This window comes from Tachysurus vachellii, chromosome 16, assembly GCF_030014155.1.
Source record: "Tachysurus vachellii isolate PV-2020 chromosome 16, HZAU_Pvac_v1, whole genome shotgun sequence".
Taxonomy (NCBI): Eukaryota; Metazoa; Chordata; class Actinopteri; order Siluriformes; family Bagridae; genus Tachysurus; species Tachysurus vachellii.
In genome coordinates, this window is record NC_083475.1 from 13,166,293 (window position 1) to 13,190,714 (window position 24,422).

Below are 24,422 nucleotides of genomic sequence, written 5' to 3' on the forward strand. Positions count from 1 at the left end.
TCGTAGTCTAGACAGGATTAAAACTGATGGTTGTTTTAAGCAACACGTATGGCACAGAACGCGTCCTATGCTGTAGCTCTGTGTCAATTACAGAACCCATGTCGAAAATCTGGGAAATCTAGAAATTTTCAGAATTATAAGAATTTAAAAAAAAGATTTATATAAAGCAATCGCCACCAATCTGAACTAATTGTAGGTTTACATTTAAGCAAATGTCTGAAACTGACCGTGTTAAAAAGGTGACCCCTGTGTTAGAGGTTGCATTGTCCTCGAGTCGTATCTCTTTCACTGAAGCAGAGTTTGTGTTAGACTCGATCTAACTGCGATTTTCAGCAAAACTGGAATTGTTAGACTGAATAATTTCATGTAAATCAATCCAAGATTCTATTTTTCACTCAAGTTGTTGTTGAAAATATCTCTCGTTATGCAAATTGTGGTATAAAATTTGAAAATTGGGGAGGCAAACTAGAGGCAATAGTGCACATCCTTAAAGCTCATTTTTAACAGTAAATATATCTATTTTCAGGCTGTGGTGATTTGCTATTTAGCGCCACTTCAGTGTTGTGACTTCCTGACTTTGCTGCAGAATAAATATATCCTCTGTATGGGAACATTTCCACAATCCAGTAAATGATTAGCAGCGTTGATGACTATAAACTCATCCTGAACAATTAGCCATTAGCGATCTGCCTGCAGCCTGTTGGGATGGCCCGCAATCAGACATAAGTGCTCTTCACAAACTAAGCCAAGTCTGATGTGATCCACAACTCCTACCGCCAAACAGATTAAATAACTAAATGTTTGGATCTACCTCCTACCGCTTTCTGGAGCACAGCCTTCCTGGGCTGCTCGAGCACAAGACTAAATTTACTCCTCCAGAAAAGCCACCGCACTGCCAACATAAACCCTTGCCCTTATTTGCATGTCTGTCAATAAAGGTCCATTAGCATGGACTGGCTTCTCTAACACAAGGCAGTGCTCTCTAACACACCCTCGTTAGATAGGGCAGGATGTCTGGCATCAGAAGCGCTGCTGGCCTGGATTATCTCTCACCAAAGTGTACATAAACAGTCATGAATGAAGGTGAGGAGCATTCAGTTCTATTCTGGTGTAGTGGGATATAACTGTATATTCTACTGTAATGCAACTGGGTCAAAATTTATTAATTGGGTTATTAAATGCCACTGGGTTTATTAATATACAGTTTAAATGAATTGTTGTGTCGGTAAAGAGCAGGACGCAACAGAATAATCACAGTGAGAATCTCTAAATGTGAATATATTTTTATTGATGGATTCATGGTTTGACTTAAAGAAGCTCATTTGCATTAGAGCAAATTCATTTCTGAGCATTCTTCCTGCAAATTTTTTTATTCTCTTCATTCTTCAGGTGTTTGGGTTTATTATTATATTTTTCTACATTGAGCAAATTCTGACCATGGCTTTCTCAATGAGGCCGGCGACTGCCGAGTTGGAGAAAAAAAGACAAAAAGCAACGTGTCTTGTTACAGACAAAATGCAGAATCTTGGCTAAACCACATGAGAAAAGTTCAATCGAATGCTTCAGTTCAGTTTTATTCGACATTGTCACAAAACATCTTTTCCATCCCTACATCCATTTTCTGTACTGCTTATCCTGCACAGGGTCACAGGGAATGTACAGAGCACACATCGTACATGTGGGAATTTTTTGAAATTTAAATCTAGAAGCAAGACAATAATGTAATCGAGCGATATTCACCGTTCGAGACTAATTGTAGGTTTACATTTAAGCAAATTTCTGAAACTGAGCATGTTAACGCTTTTGTGCAAAAAGGTTGCATTTCCCTTGAGTCGTCTCTCGTCCGCTGAAGCAGAGTTTGTGTTAGAATCCATCTAGATGAGATTTTCACATGGGTTTTTAGATGGGTATTTACACGGGCGGTCAGATTTGTCAGCTCGAGTGCACACTGTCATTAAAGCAAAACTGTCTATCCCAGGGGACTCAATCCCACGGCACAAGGTCGGGGAATACCTGGATAAAAAAGTTATACCATTTTTTAAAATTTTATTCATTCATTCATTCATTAATTTTTTACCGCTTATCCGAACTACCTCGGGTCACGGGGAGCCTGTGCCTATCTCAGGCGTCATCGAGCATCAAGGCAGGATACACCCTGGACGGAGTGCCAACCCATCGCAGGGCACACACACACACTCTCATTCACTCACGCAATCACACACTACGGACAATTTTCCAGAGATGCCAATCAACCTACCATGCATGTCTTTGGACCGGGGGAGGAAACCGGAGTACCCGGAGGAAACCCCCGAATTTAATTGAATTGAATTTAATTCTAACGTTATTCATCTATGTAACTCATTCGATGTATTAAATGTATTAAACATTTTAAGTTTGTTCCTTTAGTGTGTTTTTTTTTTCTCCATAGGCTTTTTAGTGTTTGGTGTAGACTATGCATCAGCAGGTGTGCCAGCCAGGTGCAGCTGGGCATCTCAACAATGTGCAGGTGTCAGCATCTTAACAAGGTCACACACACACACGCACACACACACACACACACACACGCACACACACAGCTTTGTGGCAGTTATGCCAGCAATGCACACATTTTTTCTCATAATTTTACTCACTCTTGACCTTCACTCAATAATCTGCCAATCAAATCCTGAAACTTTCAATAAAGCAGGGGTCAGTGATTTTTAAGTCGGAGTTCTCCCTCACATTCCAGCAGCTGTCAATAAACTGTCTGCTCAGAGGAAGAATTTTAATGTCTGTAAACAAGAGAAAAAGATCTAACAGACTGCGAAAAAGGAGGCGTCTTTACAAGGAGTGCTGACAATTCAGAAAGCTCTGCTTTTCAGACTAGCACTCAGGACTTTTTTAATTTAGGCAATGGCATGCATGTGGTTTGGAGGTGTGGCTTTGGGAGAAGTCTAAAGAAAGAATTTGAATTTTGGGGTCAGCTAGCTTCATCTATCTCCTGTCAAAATCACTGACTACATCTTCAGCTGTACTTGTGTTTATCTGTCACTACTTAGCACTGCATAACTTTAGCTCCTTCTTCGTTTGTCTTCGTTGCCCTCTTCATCATCTTTTTTCTTATCATCATCATCATCATCATGATCATCATCATTAATAACAATAATAATTAGAACAAAAATGCGTATATATTCTGAGTAATGAACCAGGACCTATGAGACTCATTGAAGTTTTGTCTTAATTCCTCTCTAGCGAACACTGTAATGATCATATAATAACTTTTGAACCACTTAACATCAAATCATGATGCTTTTTTCTGTTCGTTCCCCGGATGATGCGAAGTGTCCTTAATGTAATATTTTTTGCTGCTTCTCACAGAAACTTTGTCTAATCTTTAATTTGAACCTTCAGTGTTCTTTAGTGTAATTCTTAAATATATTCAACAAGGACTGTTTGAACATAATGCCATCTGTGTGTCCCCAAACAGGAAGTGAGGCCATGTCGCATTACAAACTGAAATGGGCTAAATAGAATTGAGAAGGCAAGGTCTTAGGAAAAGAAGTTGTGGCTTCAGAATAAAAGCAAGTCAGGACGCACAGCCGCTTGTCAATTATGGGTTTGATTGGAGGGATGATATCCTGTTAAGCCCCTTGAGTACTATTTGCTCAGTGAATACAGAAGGGAACTATTGTCAGCTGGGATTGGCGCTTTTTCTTAGCTGAGACCCACGATAATTAAAAAAACATCGCTGCGGCAATATTATATGTATAACGATAAATATGGATGTAGATTCTGATCCGTGAGCAAACCAATAGGCAATGATTAACTCCCTGAGGTGACATGAGGAAGAAACAGTGAGAGAAACCAGACTCTAAAAGGGAACCTATCCTCTTCTGGGTGACACTGATAGTAGATTAGATAGTAGATTGTACACTATTACTCTTCTCAAACTGTATATTATAAAAGACGTTCATATGAGAATGTGATTAGGCAGCCAAATCTGTACAGATCTACTGTATCCAGGTAAGAAGTGTGAATCTATCCATGTGGGAAAACCCATGCCAATCTTTCTTATCCATGTGAATCGGAAATGCAGACTCTCTCCAAAGTTTAGATCAAACTATGTCTCTGATCCTGATCCTAGTAAAGAATTATGGATATATTTAAGATTCTTTGTGCCATTTAACACTCCCACAATGCTTGAGTTGACATGAGTTGACAGCCTTTTTTTTTTTTTTTTTTTTGGCTGGAAGAGACACAAGATTTTCTCAAAGCCCGGACCTGCTCCATGTGCAGTAAAACTACGCTGTGTGACAGCCACCGTTATCTCACAGCTGTGTTTATATGCGAGATGTAATGAGACCTGCAGCGTCTCAAAGACTTACTGCAGGAGCAACGAGGAAAAAAAAAAAGAACAGTGAGGCTCGACGCAGTGCACTCCCATTCCCAGTCCGCTTCAGCCTCCACATCATGTCTCTGGAAGGAGACGAGGGCTGTGCTATCTGTCATCGTGGGGATGATTTGTTTGGCGGTGGTCAGTTGGCTGGAGATCGGCCCTGCCTAAGAGAACGTGTGCATTGGACTCGATAATAATGCATCAGCACATTTACAGAGAGAGAGAGAGAGAAAGAGAGAGTGAGAGCAGGATGTTCGACTATAAATTCAGTGGAGTTTCTGGCAGGCAAAAGCAGTGACTGCATTCCATTGCTGTCACCAAGCAAATGTGCGCCACGATGCAGTGGTGAAGAAGAATCAAAAAGAGAAGCCTCTCTTCTTCAGTTTGTTTCTGCTCATCAGTTTCTAATGACAAAAACACTGTCAACAAAAAAAAACCCCAACAAATCACAACAATACTACAAGAATATGGTCAGAAAATTCAAACCCAGGTCTTGATAAGAGAACATGATAATAACAGATTAATGACACTGTTGTACTCTAGGATTTAGTTGATCCTTAAGCATTCAAAAGGTTGCAAACAACACTACTTGCTTTATTCAAACCATGCGTACTGTAGTATGCTCTGAAATAAGAATTTCTAAGCCAAACCATAAATAAGAGTCTCTGGCTTAAACCAAGCTTTAAGAATAGCATTTAGACTCAGTTATGGGTGACATCAATACCCTTTTTTTTTACTTTCATCTCAGAATTTTAATTTAAAACTAAAACAGGGAAAGTCTTCGAGATATTAAAACACATCCAAGCAGCCACTCTTGATTTCGGACTTAAAACGATCACTTCAAGCTGTCTAGCTTTTCTGTCCAAGATGTATTAGCATGGAAACATGTCTTGATTTTAGCACGACAGCCGATCAGCCTAGCTAAGCTTTATTTCCTGTCATAATCGTACGGTGTCTCAGAAACAAATTCACTCAGAATCAAAACATTACTATTACTCTGAACACACACACAAATCAATACCGTCGCATTCATTTAGTAAGTGTAACCCGAATGGCTGATCCAAACGAATAAAGGAAATTCTTATAAAGGAGTCTTAGTCATTGCTATTTGAGAACACAAATTGAAACTCCCACATTCCCAGACAATGGTTTACATTCCTCAGCACACAGCCTTGTCCAGTGAGTCACTTCAGGACTCTTAGGTATAAATTACCTGCATATAGATCAAACCTGCCTCAGTTGTTTGACAGTACAAAGTCCCCTGCAACTGCAGAGAGCTTGATGAACATCCGTGTTCCCTAATCCTGAACTTTCAGCACACATACACAATTTGATCAGGACATGCTGACAGAAGAAGTGACGTACCTGATTCTGATTTTATTCATTACTAAGATTAGAGAGCTGGGATCTAGCAAGTAAACTCAGCACTAAGGCCCATCGTTCAGCTGTACTCTAGTCATCAAGCCTAAACATCTGTGCTAGAGATCTATAAATCTGAGCTACTAAATCTGTTGCACGTCACAAACATGCTCTTAAATCCACATCATCGTCGGCTACAAAATGCCGGCAGTGAAGTATTTTTTATTTATTTTTTTAATTCCCTTCATTATTAAAAATCAGATAGGATCCGTGCCTCCGCTCTGTGAATCTGCCAATAGTCTTCATTCTTAAAAGGTAAGTCTGTTTAAGCAATGTGCTTTTTTTAAACCGCTTGCTTTAAATGGTGCTCTCGTGCGCTTTCAAGAGATTGCACCTCTATCAGTCAGCACTGGAATGTGAGATCCACAAGGAAAAAAAAAAGAATGAGGAAGAAAAAAAAAAATGATGCAAGTACAGCATCAAAAGTCTGCTGCTTATTGGTGCTGCTCCACATGACCAAATATGGTAAGAAATAAGCTCCCTTTCCCGTAAGTTCAAGGAAAAAAAAAAGAAAGAAAGAAAAAAAAAAAAAAAACACACACAAAAAAAGAGAGGGTTTAAAACATGCTGTGCAGTAAGATAGAGCCCTCACACTCATACACTGACCACAGAGTGGGAGAGAGAGAGCTCTATCTGCAGCCCACGAAGTGAACGACAACACTGTCAGAATCTCACACACACACACACACACACACACACACACACACACACAGACACACAGACACACAGAGCCCAAGCTGTCCCAAACCAAGCAAAAACCTCTCATTTTTCAAGGAGAACCAAGTATGCTCTCCACATACAGAGAAATATGAGATCTGAAGAAAAAAAATAAATAAAAATAAGAATCATTTCTCTCCCGACATTTTTGTTCAAAATGGACGGGTTTTAACTTTCAGTACTTTGAGCTTTTATGTAACTGAAAACAGTTACATAATAAGTGGAAAAATTGAGAGACTAGTCCAAATTATTCAACCTGTCAACCAGCCTCTTCAGGAAATCAGTCAGTAGATCATTAGTAGACCTGCCACAAGCAGTTTTATGCTAATTAAATTAACCAGTTTTAAATTAACATGTTCCCCTAAATATGCACAAGAAGATTCGATTAGATTTGATTGAATAGATTAAAGTAACCTAGATTAAATAAATAAATTATACACATATATGTATAATTTATTTATTTAATCTAGGTTACTTTAATCTAAAGTAACCTATGTATGTATACACACATATATATACGTGTGTGTGTGTGTGTATATATATATATATATATATATATATATATATATATATATATACACACACACACACACACACACACACACACACACGCGTATAGGTATATGTAGATCTATATACAAGAACAATAAATCTAGATTAGTGATAAAATCTTTAGATTACAGGAGAGTAAATTAGCATAGATTAAAGTATATGAGAGTAAATTAGAGCAGATTATAGTAAAGTAGATAAGTGGAGCTGAATAAAGTGTATTAGAGCACAGAGTAGATTATAGATGAGTGGAGCACTTTACAGTGGATTACAGTAGAGTTGTGTAGAGTATAGTGGGGTTGATTAGAGTTGAGTAGTTTAGAATACAGTGGATTAGAGTAGTATTAGATTACATTAATACAGTCGATCAGAATAGACTACATATTTTAAAGTTGAGTAAAGCAGATTAGACTAGATTACAGTCGGTTACAGTATTTTAGAATAGAGTAGATTAGAGTAGTTTCGTTAAAATAAAACTTGTACTGTAGGTGACAAGCCTGGTCTGGTTTTTGCTGTAGTATATAATTATAAACTCTGGCGTTTAATTTTTGTCTTGTTTATATAACAAATTACAGAGCATGCTCAGTAACCTCTCTATGTATTTGCAGTTCTACATATTAAAGTTCTAATTAAGATTTACTTCAATTTGCCATCATCAATATCTTAAGAAGGCCGGGAACAACTGGCCCAGTTCAGTTAAATGGTTTAGAAAACAATTAATCACACCAGCTTGTAACATGATCTAAAAAAGCAAATGGCTCATTCAGTCCAGAGAGTGTGAGCTCTTAAATATCCACTCAATTTCCCTGTGGTAATTAACATGATCCAGGGCTCTGCAGCACGTGCCGTATACAAGCCACCCGGCTGGAACATTTCATGCCACATAAGACCGTGTTCGGCATAAACCTGAGAGGTTCCTGACATCTCATGTAAAACATGCCTCTTGCTGACAGGCATCCTTTAGCTACACCATGCATAAATGGCCCTGGAGCCTGCTGAGACAGACAGCCAGAACTGGGAAGTGATTTAGGATCTCATCTGAGATCACACAGAGTGAAAAGTTGTCATGTCCCATATGGAGCGTGTAAAAGAAGTGTGGAGGGCACTTTATTATGATTAATATGCGATTGCGATTCAAATGCTAACATTCTGACTACTGAAAATTAGCAAGGGCAAGGGCAGTAGTTTTGACTGTAATTGTAGAAGCTCCAAATAAATGGAGTTAATGGACCTTTTTTATCGTGCTAGCAGCTAAATCCTAAATAAACGTCTGCTTACACACTCTTACATACTTCAAAAAAGCCAGAAAAATGAGACACTGCTTAGGTTCTGACAGTTTATAGCTGCTTTAACGACACCTCGATTTTAAGTACATGAATACAAAAGAATACTGTGACTAATGAACATTAACTAATAAAAGTAGTGTATTTGCTAGCAAACTGCTCTGGTATAAGAGGAATAAAACACTGGCAGCTACGTGCTGTTACTGGAAAATAACAGCACACCACCCCTTCATGGATTATTTTCCTATAAGAGAATGATTTATTCGTGATTAACACACATGCAAATGAATGTTTTCAAACAGATATAATTGATATACAGATATAACAAACAGATAGATTCAGAATGTTGGCATCTTGACAATGTGAATTTTAAAACTGAAGACAGTTTAATGCTTAACAGCTTTCTTTAATCCAGAAAGAACAGCTTATTGTCTTTATCGTATGGTCTAGTGATACTACTTTGTGAGCTTTGGCTGACTAAAACTCGGGTGCAGCTTCCTCGTGTGAGTCGATGGAAGAACAGCGTATATTTCCATCATTCAAAGCAGACTGAGAGATCTGTGGGTCAGGAATGACTTTGTTCAGTGATGAGCCAGACTGATGACAGCAGCAGTGAGTTGGAGGCCAGAGAGATGCTTCTAAGCGTCCTTGTACTTTGAAGCATGGACCACAAAAGATGTACTCCAGTTTATACCCTTTAGTGTAAAACAAACAAAGCTAACGTGTCTCACATCAATCATGTCATAGAGGAATGTATACAATGCAGATAAAACTCTCCCAAGTTCAGGAATGCTTGCAAATCCTCTGCGGGAAATGTGTGTGTGTGTGCGCGCATGTGTGTGTGCGTGCATGTGTGTGTGTCTGCTGCAAAGGATATGCAGACCACACATTCCTGTGTAGAACCCTTTCCTGTGCCTCTCTCTCCGCTCCTCCCATTACACTTGTGTAGTCACTTCTTTTGCTCCTATTTACATTGACTGCTATTGTCAGCAGGTTGGTGGGTCTGTTTATGTAGCTGCCACTCAAAACGTGGCTGCTATGGACAGAATGCTACGGTGCAGTTATACTATTTCACAATGGGTCTGTCGTAGAGCATGCAATATATTAAAAACACACCGGTGAGCCTTCGGTGTGACAAATTTAAGGAGTATTCTGTATTTATTTTTAAATAAACTGATTAATGATTGTGGGATTGGTTTAATCCATCAAGGTGAATGATGAGATTAATTTATTATTATTATTATTATTATTAAGATTATTATTAATCTGTCATTAAATCATGTAAGGCTGTTTTCAGAGTTGAAAGATGTCAAAAGTTCAAATGTCAATAATTATGCCAGGAAAGTTATTTGTATTCAGACTCGTCTTACTCAGGATATCATTCAGATTATGCAAATTACCTGCCAGCTCACTGAGTACTCACTGTTTGAGATTAGTGTATGAGAAAGTTTTCAGTAGTGCCTTTCTACACAAGCACTTGACCTTAAGCCCGAAAAAATCAGAGGAAAGAAAATGAGGACTAAGCTGAGTGAGGCAGAAAAGCACTAACTCTATGCTACAGCCATTCATGAAGAGGAACTAAAGGAGGATAATTAGCTGGGCTAACTGGGAGGGAGGGATGGTGCACTCTATCTCTCTCACTGTCAATCACACTGATACCGTGAGCTCATGTATTCGAAAGAGGGCAGACTGAACATTCCTTCGAGTGCGTTACTTTGTTCTGTGATGAAACATGAGCAGACACGTTAGCCTGTGGTTTCATGGATGAGTTAGTTAACTCTTATTGTGTTAGTTAGTTAATTTTATTGTAGCAGTTGTATACACTATATTACTATAAAAACCTGTAGTTGTGGAGAGTTGCTGGGATATTTGCCCAGCAGGTGGCTCACACATCCCTCATTCCCATTGTTCCCACTGTCCTGCTCACCAGCAGCTAACTAGAAAGTTGCAATACTCTACACACAGAAACCCAACAGTGTCCTGACTAATCTTATACCAGATTTGCAGTGATAAAACAACTCATCTTTTATTTTGCTTGAACACGTTTGAAAAGACGACTTCCGTTCTGCTGCTGCAAAGGAACACCAGTATACTGCTGGAAAAGGTTCATTAAAAAACAAACATATTGCGCAACCCTATTTTCTTTGAATCTGTATGGGTTAACACATGGTTGTACTTTACTGTCTGTAGTTTTTGTGTGCACCTTTTCCTCTTTCTTTTAAACCCACAGACACACTTTGTACCAGACACTGGATGTGCTTTAAAGCCCTGTGATGGATTACTTTAGTCAACTGAAATATCGGGTTTCATTGTTTTTCTATGTAATTGCCTGACCATCGAGCCGGCCAGGCCAGAACTTTCATTTTGTCTCTCTGACAGATGGACTGACCTTGCTCTCACACCAGCAAATGACAAGTCACTGATGTCAATCCAGGTTTGTCTCTTGTAGCCATGTAGTGACTGCTACTGTTATCTCTTGAGATTGTCTTGTGCAACGTCTATCTTTTTTATAGTTTAGATAGGAATTGACAATAGAAAAATGTACAGCATCTACTGTATTATTAACTCCATGTTCACGCTAGCTAGTCACATAGCTACAGGTATGACACACTTATATTAATTGAGAATTTTTTTAATTGACATTTTATTACAATTAAAATGCTTTTTTGAACGATTGTACAGCGCATAGCTGAATAAGTGATAATTGTACTGAATTATTATTTGCTAGTGTGAAGGCAGGTTAAATTCAGATAAAAAAAAAATGATATAATGATATTTTCTCACTTGCTGGTGTACAAGTGAGTGCAGAGTAAATACAATATTGAAACGCCATAAAGGTTTACACATAGCATGCAATTATATTTTATTGTTATTACAGCTTGGTATTATTAGCGTAATAAACGTTTGCTGTAGTGTTTTGCTAGATTTACAGTAATTACCATTATTAATACCTCATTTTATTGCATCTAATAAAGACAATGGTATATACAGTAGGCTCTGTTTTATAAGCAACAGGAGTTAAAATTAATTATTTAATTAATTAATTATCCATTAATGATTTCAGTCCATTTGTACACTACAGAGGAGTCAACTTTTCAGCACTGAATGCTGAAGAATAGATCGTACGATTGCGGGCTGTTTGACATTCAGTCATATTTCTCAGGAGTATATGGAAGTAGATGAAAGATAGGGGATGCAATTCTGATCCTGCCCCACTGGAACTTGCAGAAAGCATGCAGTTGATAGCGATCAGGCAAGACTAGGCTTGTTTTAAAGCCTGCTACTATTATTTAATTATTACACAGGTGTCTTATAAAAAATATTGGCAAAGCATTTATTAAAAGTTCATGTGATGTCCTCATAATAAACTAGAGAACAGGCATTCTTTCATCCAGAGGATCGGTTTAACTGACTGTTTATTCTTACATATTCTCTAAACTCTGGAATAGGGTTTCAGAGGATATTAAGAATGAAAGACGTTTATATTAAAGAAATCTTTGCATAAAATCTCCTATTATTATTATGCTGGCTTTGTAGAAGCCAACATTCTGTTTTCCATTATAAGCTTATTATTATTCTTATTCTTAAATTTATCAAGAGCAACTCCTCCTAGGGCTTTCGAGCCACATGCACCAAATTCGGATATGTTGTAGACCCTGGTGTGAAGTTTGTTGCTATTACTTTTTTAAGAGATCAGAGAACCGGTACTTCTGAACAAAGGTTTAAATTGGTGTACCGACTGGCCTTGCGGTTGTCCCACAGCCCCGCCCACAAAATATGCAAAATCAAAAAGCTTTTTACAACATGGACAGAACAATTGGGGGAACTTCCTCACAGGTATTCTGATGACGTCACATGCTCGTCTCCAATTGCCTCCAAATGTTTTGGCACCCTAGTGCTCCACTAGATTTCACAAGTTTTATGTCCACTTGCCTCCAAAAGTAACACTGACTCTTATGTCCACTGGCCTCCAAAAAGCACCTGCCTTTGCGAATACTTGCCTCGTCAAAGCCAACATCAAAGTTTGTTGCGACGAACTTTACAAATCTAGTTATTATTATTATTAAAGCTACTGACATAACCGAATGGTGACAACAGTTACATTTAATTGCTTAACCATAAATTATTTGTTCATTTGTTCTATAATTAAGATCACGTTAAATGGTTACATATAATTTGTTCTGTAGTTCCTTCATGCCACTAAGTTTTGTCTCGGAACGGATGAGACGTCTGGTTTGAACTCGATGTACGTAAAGACATACGTCTCTGTCGGTTTGTTTTTGAACATTCAATTTCCTTTACTGTATTTTTTATTATTTTTTTTTAATAGGAGCTTACAAACAAACCATTTTTTTCAACACACTAATCAGACCAGTAATAAAAATGTGTAATGTGTAAATTTACACTTTCTTAATGTGTAAATCAGGTAAATGACTGACATAATGTATGCAATTGGCCACAACATACAGAAAAAGATGACTTAATCACCATAATACTACAGCCATTTTTCATACATCGATCATTTTTGCTACAACAGGTTTTCAGTTAGATCCAGAAAATACTTTGCTGGTTCTTTGCCAGTTGACGACGCCGGATACAGGGATGAATGCTTTCTCTCTTCTCACACACGACATTGATCCCTTGGTGATGATCTGGCTTAAATGCTTTAAATGAGGTAGACTCTGCAGTATTGTGAACTCTGACACCCTTGCACTATAAAAACTCTCATTTCCAGCTATCCACCTGTGCCACATAAATACACTTAGGCACAAAGTGCTGCATGTGTGTGTGTGTGTGTGTGTGTGTGTGTGTGTCCTGACTGAGAGCTTGAATGAGTGATTGTTATACTTCAGGCATGTCTGTGCAGCTGGGATGCTATTACTGATCATTAAGTTGAACCTGAAATAACGGAAGGCTATTATTATCCGAGGTGGTCTCTCAGATGTCTGTCATAGTCTTGAGAAGCTTTGCATTTACATGCTCTCTCAAACACACATACACAGACACAGTAGCCGTTACTGTAAAAAGAGTTCATTGTTCTCCATGGCACTGCTATATTCATTAAATCAACACTTAATGAGCCCCATCTTTCACCACACACACTGCATGTCTGGGGCATATTTTTTTCTCTTGCAAATCACATGAATGTGCGGCTTGCTTCAATAATCAGAACATGCCCACAATAAGCGTGAACTCCCCAGTCTTCAGTATGTTTACTCCACTAAACCCAGGATAAACAGAGAGAGAGACCATGTAACCCTGTGCCCATGTGTCACTGTGCCTTCTGCTTAGCTGTTAACACGTCTCTCCCCTCTACACCCCTGTGATGTAATCTTATAACCAACTGTAAGGACTGACGGTGCGATTATCCCCATTCTGTCAGCTTAAGAACAGCTAAGAAGCTGATTCATGCCCACTATGAATATCTTTGCTGACTGACGATATAAGTAGCACAAAAATACCCTTGATAGCTCCTTGAATGCATCTCACTGGTCATGTCTGGGACACGTAGCAGGCCCACTGACTGAGTCACCCTGTAACTGAACGGTAGCCGAGAGCTAATAATATCCTCTTTAAGAAAGCCAGACATGCATTGTTTAATAACAGCTAGAGTGATTGGAACAGAACCGTTTCTAACACGTTTCGTATGAGGTAAGAGGCTCTCAGATGCCAGCCTCTCTCCCAGAAGAACGTTCTTAATTAAACGCCACTCACAGGGAACCTGTTTCTGCCACTGAATCTGTGCCAGCTGTCTGATACCATGCAGAGAAATGCAAAGTGATGAATTACAGCACTGCCATGATTCTTGATAAACTAATACAAACTGCCAGGATTATTGTGTCCTCAGAGGACTGAAAAGTAGTTACAGCTTATATATAGGTGTCCAGACATATTTCACCCGCCATGTAGAGCAAGAGGATCAGACTTCACATCACTGGAGACATAAACTCAAGTCACATGACACACCCATGGTTCAATGACTGATTGAAAATGAAATGTTTTAGCACCGTGCGGCACAACATGCACCGTGAGCCAACTCGTATACATACCCGTTATATACTCTCACCGGCCATTTTAATAGGAACACCCATACAGTATCTCTACTCATTCGTATAATTATCTAAATCAGCCAGTCATGCTGCATTGCAATGCATAAAATCATGCAAATACAGGTCAAGAGCTTAAGTTTAATGATCACATCAAATATCAAGAAGTAAAGTGGTTTTCTTCCAGTTTTAGCGAACCTGTGCTCACTGCAGCCTTAGACTCCTGTTTATGGCTCACAGGAGAAGAACCCGATGTGTTGTTGCTGTTGGAGCCCATCTGCCTCAAGATTCAGCATGTACTAAGTTGCTTTTCTCCTCTCCACGGTTGTAAAGGGTGGTAGAGTTACTGTAGGCTTCCTGTCAGCTTAAACCAGTCTGGCCATTCTCCTCTGACCTCTCTCATCAACAAGGCATTTCCTCCTACAAATGTTCTGCTCACTGGATGTTTTTGTTTTTCATACCATTCTATGTAAACTCTAGAGAATGCGATGTGTGCAAATCCCTGGAGATCGGCAGTTCCGAATTACCAAAACCGGCCTCGTTTACTCATGCCACGATCAAAAAGTCACTGAGATCATATTGTTCCTCCTTCTGATGATTGGTGTGAACATCAACAGAAGCTCTTGTCCTGGATCTGCATGATTTTATGCATTGTGCAGCTTTCAGATGATTAGGTGATTGGATAACTGCATGAAAGGGCAGTGGTTCTAGTGTTCCTTTCAAAATGGCAGGTCTACTGTATATACATCCTTATCATTGCTCAAATCCCAGTCACCAAATGGGGACCAGAAATTTCATTTCATTTCAGCAGGGCATGTGATCCATGCCTTGATTAGATGTTTGTTTAGTTAGAGCCTGAATAGCAGAAGTCCCCATTGGGAAGAATCTGGAAGAGAGACCAAAACGAACTCGCTCAGACATTTCCTGTAACTGTTTTATCAGATGAATAGAGGTCCAGAGACCAGTTCAAAAGCAGCACTTTATCAATACAACATTTTTTTAAGAACTGGACATTGCTGGATAATAACTTACATCAAAGTGATTGGAAATGGAGCAATTTTTTATAAAATCTTAACAAAATGACAACAGATTCAACTGCAATCTAAAGTTCATGAAAAGACAATAAAAAGTTAGTGTTATTTTAAATGTGTGCTGTAAAAGATACCGCTGTACACATAACAATACAGACTGTAGACACATTAAAACTACAGCTCTAACCATGTGCCCTCTACGGAAAGGATTTATTTCTAAATCTAACATGGCTGCACCCTCGGGCATCGGAGCGAAAAGAACTCATCCGTCAGCATTATCCATCATCCGAAAGAAATCCTTGAATATCAGCAGTTCTGGCTTACTTCAAGTCTCCCTGCTTTAGGAGCTACACAGTCTCTATCCAACTCACCATTTCTGTTCCAGAATCCCACTTTTCTGCTGAAACCTGCAACCACGCTGAAGAACAACAGACCACAACATCAAATTACCAGGCTTTCCACTGAAGGCCTGGTTGAAATGCGAATGAGGAATGAGGAATTTCAGATTTATACAGTATATTACAATCAAAACATCTCCAAGGCACTTATTGGATATTTGCAGGGACCTAAATAAACATGAGCTAAAGTTGCAGACAGAACTGATCTCACAATTGAGGAATGTTCTAGATTGGTACTCTCCCTTTTTCCCCAATTCTCAATCGTCATAACCAGTTAAGAGTTAAACAGATCATTAAAAAAACCTCAAAGCAGGAAAAAAATGCACTGGGTTACACAAGTAGATATGCAGGACCTAGCTCATTCCACTTATAAAGTAAAGGGTATCGGGTTAAACGTAGAGGACGGCTAGTGCAGAACACGATGTGGTCAGCGTTGCTGGACTGCGTCCCTCGAGCTTTCTCTTCGAGCGTTAATCACTGTAACAGAATGCTAGTTGAAATTCACAATGGTTGCCCAAAGGTAAACATTTTCTCAGTTAGTTTACATGGATCCATTTTTTAAAAAAATGCTTTCGCATACTTTTTCTTTTGCATTTGAGCTCTTGTTATTTCCAGACATATGCATGTCCTTTTCAAAGCCAAGCAATTCCACTTTCGTGTGATAACCTAGAATTAAGAAAAGGGTTTTTCTGCCATTTAATGAGAAGTCTTCTGATACAAACTCTCTAATTATACCGTCGTCTGCAGATAGAGTAATTACATATTTTGATATTCTAGCAAAAACGAAGTAAACAGAACAAACACAGATTTCACACAGTTTGATATGATCGTTATCAGGATAAATGAATAGTTTAGGTTTGTGTCAGACCTACATTTGGTCAGTTTATCAGTTCAACAGGCAACTTTGGTTCTATATCGGCTTCTGTGTTGTAGTTGTGTTGTTCAGACTGGAGCTAAAGATCTAGACTCCGGAAACACAGGGTAGTGTTCTCTACATCCTGCCCCAGCCAGGCCTATGGCAATGCCTTGTTATCCCCGTGCAGAATTACTGCCAGATTCCTCTGGGCTCCACACGCCCTCACATTACAGCAAAGACGAGAGCATGAGAAAGACACAGACAACTTTGGAGAGTTAAAAAAAAAGGAGAGAAAATGGTGCAATTGTGCATTCCAGAAGCTATTTCAATCGTCTGTCACCAGGTTCAATCTGTTCCTTATAAGGCAAGGGCATTCCCCTCATATTTTCCCCAAACACCAGACTGTTATCAGATCTAGTTTCTTGGCCAATTATTCTCTCTCAAAAGTCCACTCTTTTACCTATATAGTACATCCGCATTTATGCACAAGCCTGAAGCATCACTCTGGACAAAATAGCAAAAAGGCTCCAAGATCAGCTTCTGTGCTTCATGCCATCATGTTAACAAACTTAATTATCTCGGTTTGACAAAAGCATCTGGGAATTTGTGAACCATGGGATGGTCAATAGTGCTTTTAAAATCCACAGTTACTGTACTGCGCTCTATTCAGCTCAGAGAATTCACTTAGCAAAGCAAAAACCACTCTCCGATCCTCCATCCCCGGCCTGTCCGCAATCCCACAACAGAAAACAGATGAAACAATACAAGAATGTTCGTGACAGGCAACAGCACACCACAGATATTTTGGGAAGAGAACAAGGAAGGGGAATCCAGCCAGAATATACAGCACAGATGATGCTACTGAATGTCTCCCTAAGTGAAGACCATAGATCAAAGATCATAGGCTTTTAATTATTATTTCTCTATATAACTTATATATACTGAAATAAACTGCTGTTTCTTCAGGACCATGATGCAACACACAGAAGTGCAGTAGCATAGTAGGACTGTATACAATGCAAATGCATGACAATGTGCGATAAGGGCAAAATATATAAATAAATAAATAAATGCACCGGACACGATTCTATGCCAAAATCCAATTTGTTAGGAACAAAAAAGGAGAAAGATGAAATAGAAAGATCAGTGGTAAAAAAAAAAAAAAAAAAAGTAGCTCATAGCACCATTTCAAAGTGCATTCACTGTGAGGTGCAGGGAAATTATACCTCCTAACTAGGCTGAACTCCAGCTATCCACGCCTGGCTGAAATTAGGCACCCATTGCACAGATTAAACAAATAAACTTACCACGACTACTCAATTTACTGCAGCAGGACAGAAAATGTAGCTGAAGAAGTCGCTTTGGGTTCAGATAACATGTTGCAAAGCTTTAATTTGGAGTTCTAAATGAATACCTACAGTGAATCCTGCTGGAAGCAAATAAACACAATCACTCTGGGCTGCGGGAGTGATACAACACTACAGACATTTGTTTAAAGACATGGAAATTATTTATTCAGAACAAATATAACGGTTAATACTGCACTGGGAATTTTGATACGTAGTCTATATATAAATGATTAAGGATAATCTCACTTTATGTGCCACTAAAATCTGAAGCTAAAATGTACACATTTGATGCATTTATTTGTACAAAAACAAATTATAATGTTTAAAAAAATGCTTTTATTTGAATTGGTAAGCAATGTTTGGAAGTTATAAAAGTATATTACAAATGACATTTTCTAAAAATAAAAATAGAAAATGAGCTTCTCGGTGACACAAAATTTGTTTGCATCTGGAGTAATTACTGCTTAAAATGTGAATTTTATGTCCAGTAAACGCTTTATACTGGTCAAGGTCAGCATGGATCCAGAGAGATCTAGAGATTTATTTCAGGATCACTAAGCTTGAGATGGTAATAAACACTGGATATGATGCCAGTCCCCCTGCCAGCACTTTCTGGGAGGTTGGAGGATATTGGTGAACCTGTGGTAATTGTACCACTCTACCACTCTGAATCTGAACTACAAGAACTTTATTTAAAATGTGCCAACAAAAATCTTGTTAATTTCTGCTTCTAATTTTTTTTTTGCACTCCATTTCAATTTGACTTAACTAATTCAATTGCAAAACGTTTACAATTCATAAAAGCATAGATCTTTGCACTTCTGCCTGCACAATAAACACGAGGAGGTCATTGGAGGAATGCAATGAATGCATCTGAATACTTCAACATGCTTTAACTAAAGTATAAAGAAAACAACGTCAGCAAATAAACAGAAAACAGACAGCATCCCTGGCAGCGCAGAAAAGCGCACGCGCACGCGCTCACTACAAATACACACAACAAAACTTCAGGAAGAACTTTTTCACGGTGCACCAAGACTAAAAAACGCACTAACTGAATGCTCCATAACTTACCTGCCACTGAGAGCAAATCTGGCTGAGCTTTTGCCTATAAAACAGAGCGCACGAGATTCCCACTTAGGCTGCTCACTCCTCACAACCCGACAGTCTTCTGTAAGAGATGCGCGTGCTCTCATTAAGCTCCGCCCTTTAGACATGTAACAGACTCAGAGAGCGTTTACGGCGTGTCTGAAATAAGCCACGCCCACAATACGACTTCTGAATGAAACTGCATGCTCAGGTGACTGTATACTATAGGTGCAGTATGCAGTTTACTGCATGCTCAGGTGACTGTATACTATAGGTGCAGTATGCAGTTTACACACACACACACACACACACACACACACACACACACACACACACACACACACACTGTGTGCATACTCAGTGTATACTTGTGTGTATATTCAAACTGCATATTCAGTCACCTGGACTGTATACTATAGGTACAGTTTGTGGGAAACGCCATCTTGAATACAGAGACTCTTCTCTAGAATTACTGTTAAATGAACAAACAAATACAAACCTTCCACAAACCATCAGACTCCTCAATAAGTGAACTGAACTGACACACACATACACACACACATACATACATGCGCTCACACAGACACACACACGCACACACACATACACATGCACAATCAACTGTATACACACCAAATACACACTCTTCCAATTTACATCCAAGTCTACAGCACCATCATATCAAACTGTTTACATGCTGTTTTGCACACTGTTTTTGCTCTTTGCACATGCTGTCTCACATTTCAGACGATTGCTGTTTTGCACAGTTACTTTACAATACCTCATGCAACTGCTGCTATAATACTAATATGTTCATTCCAGTATTTCTGCACATGCAACATTGATTGAACATACAGTATTTACACTGATCAGTGCTGCTTTTGTTTATTGCCTTTTGTGTATTGTCTTTTGTATATTTTCTTGTAATTTTTTTTGTTTGCACTGTCTTTTGTCCTGCACTCTCTTGTCTGTCTTGTTTGTCTTGTCCTGCACTGTTTACACCAGATTGCACAGATGCACTTTATGTATCTAGGACTAACTTACTAAGTCCTTAGCTCTGTCTTTGCTTTTATGTAGCACCAGGATCCTGGAGAAATGTTGTCTCATTTCACTGTGTACTGCAACAGATATATATGGTTAAAATGACAATAAAAGCTTCTTGTCTTGACTTGACTTGATTTGACAATGACTTAGTTAATAAGCTGAAAGGACTAAAGCACTGCTGATCTTGCTGATGGCAAGTAGGAAATGTAGTTTTACAGACAGTGGACAAATGTGGTTGACAGAGAGTCTAGCAAGTAGATTGTCTTTTGGGGTCTGCAGACATCAGTGCACTCTCACTCTCAAACCTGGAGAACAACAGAAAGAAGGTCATCCAGTGTAAAACCTTTGCCAAATCAAAATTTGCCAAATTAATGACCTGCTCTGATGACCTCAAATGTGAGTTGCACAAAGAAGAAGACACAAAGTAAAAATATGTAGACCAACATGCTGGTAAAAGAAGTTAAACTCATCTCAGAACCGTATACAAAATAAATCTTGCACACCATTGAAGATTAATATACAGATGGTTAATGGTGAGGTTTTCATTGGATTAAAGAATTTTTTAGTAAAAAATTCAGAAGAACCACATCTGTGGTTCACCAACAGGCATTACATTTTTTTTTTCACAGCATAAGTGCATTTCCCAGAACCCAACATATCTTATAACAAGTGACAAAATTCAATTATGAATGAAATAAAGTAAAGCCTGTAAAGGGATTCGCCTGATACAACAAACAACAGTGTTACTTGTGAATTGCACAGCACTATTTACAGAACTGTGCAGTGCAGTTCAAGTCTGCTCACTGACCGCTCACTGGCTTTAAAATATCGCCAAAATAAAACAGGGCAGGATTTTTTCCGAACAATTAAAGGAACAATCTGTCAAGCTGGTACTTAAAAAAAAAAAAAAGAAAAAGAAAAATATTTTCAAATACTAGTACATACAACGTTTTGTATGGAAATGGAGGAAGCAGTCAGACTGGCTTGCAGAATTCCCTTTTTTGGTGATCCTTCATAAAACCATTTTTGAAAACTAAGCCACTGTCTGTGTAGATCATAGTCAAAGCAAAATACAGGGTGGCGGTCTGTTTAAACACTTAAACACAAGCCTAATATATACTGAGGAGTGAAAGAAACTTTACTCCTTTTCATAATGGATTTACAATAAGGACAAGGTGCCCAAACTACCCACCAACCTGTACCATTAAAGGCCTATATGATACCCTAAGTAGAATAAACCTAAAAAAAAATACTGATTTCCTCGGGGACCAAATAAAATAATAATGATATAATAATAATGCTCATTCCTAAGCTATAATTTACAAGAATGGCTTGTCAGGATGTGGGCTGCTTGATTCAACTAAAAATAAACATCACGTAACTAATTTTAGATTAGAAGACTTTAGATTATAATTTAGTTTATAAGTTTTCTGAATTTTTCCTTTTTTTTTTGTAGTAAACCTTCCGTAAGTGGTTCTAGTAATGTGTTATGAATTATTTTTATGTAACAATGACTAAACATTCTGACGATGTTGCTGCATGTTGTAGGAATGCTAAATGTTGCATGACCAAAAACATTGTGTGAGTGACATTTTATGAAGATTATTAAAAAAAACAACATTAGTACATCATGTTCTTAGAAGATTGCTGGTATTTATGGGTTATTTATGGTAGACAATATGACACATATCAGTAAAAAAATTTAATCGCTCAGTCTGGCTGTCACTGCAGATGACAGACGATTGAGTGAAGAAAGTTTGAGTGTTTATCAAATGAACTCTTTCTGTTTTTTTGTAGTGTGTGTTTGTGTGTGTGTGTGTATCATAGCTGTATGAAAAAGAATGAACGATCACCCAATATTCAAATGTTTGCAAATAGATCTAACAACCATGAGGAATAATAATTTGTTTGCCTTTGATGAAATAGACATTTTTTTTTATTTACATTTTCCCACAGAATATAAACAGCAAGCAGTGAAATACCTTTCCTCTTGTCAATCATTTGGCAAATCACTAAATACTGCCAGGTGTTTTAGCATTTTGATCTAAGAGATTAAACCTAGTCTATATTTACCACAGTGACTTCACATGTGTATCTCAGCAGTAAGCTTATGTTTATAAAAATGCATTCTAGGTATGATCTCATTTGTGTCCAGTGGTCAATATGTGATTTTTGGACATATTAGGAAATGAAGTAAGCATCAGAATAGATTTTGTTCTAGGAATGGCACTGTAACAAAAAAGGCTCAGCAGTCTGTGTCTATGTCTGACCTTGTTGAAAATAGACTGTCGGTGCTATGAACACTTCAGTAGCCCAGTATAAAATAAGGAAGACTGCAGTGTGCCAGCATCTTTTCTCTTACTCCATAACACATGGTCTGATTTTAATTTTGGCCAGTCGATTTTTCATGAATGTACTTTGTGAGGGTAGGTAATTTTAAACAATGCTGCCTTGTATGTGCAAGTGCAATTAAATTCTCAGGATGGTTCAATTGCCTGCATTTATCAGCGTTTCTCAACAGGCTTGAGTAAACATACTGAGAAAATGTAAGGGAGAATATCTCCTCTCACATTCTTTTCTTGTTACTAGTGTTACACAGTAAGAAATGACTAGCAAGTAGTAACAGGTCAGCTCTCATTATTGGCCATAATGGAAAAAATAATTCTAGAAATATTTATTTATTAAAAAGAAATGCTTTGAATAATGTTCAGATGAAACATCAGAATGGGGAGAAATAGTTATTACAGTGACTTTGTGCATAGCATTATTGTTGGTGCAAGGTTAGTATTTAATCAACTGTTGATCTCCTGCCATTTTCATGCACAACAGCCTCTACAGATTACACCGAATGGTTCTCGAAGTACAAACATCCAGTGAATGGCAGTTCATAACTTTGATGATGGAGGAGGTCAGAGGAGAATGGCCAGACTGTTTTGCGCTAACTGTAAGCCTACAATAACTCAAAAATCATTTCTTTTCTACTGTAGTGATTAGAAAAAGTTCATGTTCAAAGAACACACAACACACTGAAATTTGAGGCCAGTGGGCTATAGCAGAAAAACACATCAGGTTTCATCCCATCAGAGAGAAACAGGAATCTGAGGCTACAGTAGACCCAGGATCAGTAAAACCAAACAGTTGAATACTGGAAAAATGTCACCTGGCCTTTTTCAAACCTTCAACTTGTCCAGTTTTAGTGAACCTGTACTCAGTGTTGCCCTCCTCCATGTGATGTCTGATTGTATATTATAGTCAGGGTTTTTAGGAGACTCAAGAGTCTTTGTTAAAGAGTAAGAATATACAAACTCTTGTATTCATTTAGAGTGAATGTACTAAAAGTAAAGAGAGATTCTAATAGTAAACTAGGGCCCCATTCCAAAAGAAACCAGGAAACACAAGAAAACATTAGCTAACTAGCAACTCTCAGATGCTAGCTAGCATGATAATAACTCTGGCAAACTATAAAAACTAATTAAATACTAATAACTAGTTAACGCCAGCTGCTGTGATAAAGACAACGTATACAATGCAGCAGACAGATTACAATGATTGCCGTTTTGTCTCATCTGATGAGTTTGATTTTTGTTAGGAATTTATGCAACTGATGCATAAAAGTCTACTTATGACTTTGCACATAATTATAGATAATTAAATATGATTAATTATATCAAGTTGCAAAAGTCGAAAGTATTAGATGAAAGAGAAAAACTACAATATATATATATATATATATACAATATGTATATATATATATATATATATATATATATATATATATATATATATATATATATATATATATATATATATATACACTTAAAACTAGACTTAATAACAGTAAAAATGATGCTGTTTGTAAATCAGATGTTTGTAACTGTTGTCTGCTTATAATCTATATTTGCATTAAGCAGGCCAGACACTCATATGTACTCTTTTCTAACAGAGAAGCTAAAATGAGAGCTGGCAGTAAAAAGTAGTTCAGTGCCACATGTTTTTTTCATTTCTGCAAGGCTGGCCTTTGAGGATGGAATAAATCTCGATGTCCTGAAACGTTACACTCTTGTGTGGAAACTTGGAGTTTGCAACTGCATAAATGAGATAGCTAGAACCCTGAACTTGTCCCTACCAGCCACTCAATGGCTAATTTCCTTCCACCATTATGGAAAATGATTTATTATAATCGGTTATGTATAATGCACTGCAAACGCTCCTGTAAAACTAAACATTCAGCAGTATCCTGGCTGAGCTGGTCTCTGGGGTTGGTC

The 24,422-nt window shown here is 38.0% G+C and overlaps 1 protein-coding gene across 1 annotated transcript in view; it reads right to left on the reverse strand.

The window, feature by feature from the left end:
* Positions 1–19,232, reverse strand: part of cald1a (caldesmon 1a) — a 49,288-nt gene extending 30,056 nt beyond the window's left edge. Inside the window, exon 1 of the mRNA XM_060889567.1 lies at positions 19,099–19,232. The gene's annotated coding sequence lies outside the window, so the exon portion shown is untranslated. The remainder of the gene's footprint in view (positions 1–19,098) is intronic.
* Positions 19,233–24,422: the final 5,190 nt, after the last annotated feature.